This window comes from Apis dorsata, unplaced genomic scaffold, assembly GCF_000469605.1.
Source record: "Apis dorsata unplaced genomic scaffold, Apis dorsata 1.3 scaffold_683, whole genome shotgun sequence".
Lineage (NCBI taxonomy): Eukaryota > Metazoa > Arthropoda > Insecta > Hymenoptera > Apidae > Apis > Apis dorsata.
The window spans coordinates 793,811-795,244 of record NW_006263864.1 but is presented as its reverse complement, the minus strand read 5'-3'; the positions used below and the strand labels follow the sequence as shown (position 1 = coordinate 795,244).

The 1,434-nt window shown below is 43.4% G+C and overlaps 1 protein-coding gene across 10 annotated transcripts in view; it reads right to left on the bottom strand.

Annotated features, from left to right (window-relative positions):
• Positions 1-1,434, bottom strand: part of LOC102681219 (casein kinase I) — a 44,905-nt gene that overhangs the window by 12,084 nt on the left and 31,387 nt on the right. The gene's annotated exons all lie outside the window — the stretch shown is intronic.

The window sequence follows — 1,434 nt, the reverse complement described above, 5'->3', positions numbered from 1 at the left end:
TTTTTTTTTTTTTTAAATATTATGTCGAAATATAGTCGAAACAATTTTTAACAGATAACATACGATAGATAATGGATTAACGTCCCTTTTCGAATCGATCTCGAATCGAAAGAAATTGAAATTACTCGTTTATTGTTATTAGAAATATTTGCATACGTCTAGTGTGCCGCTTCAACTCGAAGACCTACATATTTACGTCATCGATTTCATAATCCATAATTATATTATCTCCGTTTCAACCAACAATCGTGTTGTTCCAATTAATAATAAAATCCGCTAATCAAGTCTGTTGTTGCGATAACGAAAATATTGACGAAAAACACAAAATGGAAAAAGTATGGGCCGAGCAACAGATAGATAAATGGAAGGATCGAACAATCCGTGTGAATAAACAAGAAACGGTGCACAGCCTCGACTCTCTCTCTCTCTCTCTCTCTCTCTCTGTTCATCGACCGAGAATTCGAAATTAATACGCGAAAGGGATCCAGGTCAAGTAATAACGCTGAAAGAGCTATTGTTTCCAGCGTTTCAGCAACGAAACAAGATTTTCATCCGCAGACACCCTGTCTGTCCCGGGAGGTCGACAAAAGCGGTCGACTCCTGCACCCGTTTCCCGCCTACGCGTATCGGAATTGCCACTCCGCCAGTGGATTCGTTCGGTATGCACTTGACGTCTTTGACCCAATCCGCGCAAATGGTGTACATATGTATACACAGTGATCTCCTTTGTCACGTGTGCCGATAATTAGACTCAAAGTTAAGCGCACACGCTCGATAATTAGGATCGGAGTAAGCCTATTACGCGCATTGCGTTTTCCGTGCGAACCGCATCGAGCAATTACACGCAGCAATATTATTAAGGAATATTATTAAGCCGATCAGAAATTATCACTATCGCGGGGAGAAGAGAAAAAATCGTCTCTCAAGTTTCACGAGTTTGGCCGAATTACTCGGCTCGATCTTTATCCGCGTTAAAACTTAAAGAAGTTAAGGAGAAAGAGATTCCAGATTGTTCCCCACATTGGGCAACAAAACAACGGGTTAAATTAAATTTGTTTAATCGCGGTCAACTTTTTACCTTAATTCGGTTTCGCGCGCGATTCTTACACGGCATCTTTCGATATAATCGCCTTTCCCGAATTCTCCGCCATAATGCAAAAATCCAATTACGCGAAGAAGGGAATATCTCGCGGAAGTTTGAGCTCGAGGGCGGAAAATGGAGATCCAGTTTGGCCGGTTCGCAACAAGCGATTTCTGTCGGAAGGCCAGACCACGAATTTGCTCCGACTCGGTAGTTTCGCATCGCCGGCCCGCTCCCGGATCCCTCCTCTCTTCCCATTCCACACCGACACGGAACCGATAACAGAAAGTGGTATAAAAGGAGCACCGAGGCGGCGAATAAATGCTCGAGGCGAGAAAAATTTCTCGCGCCCC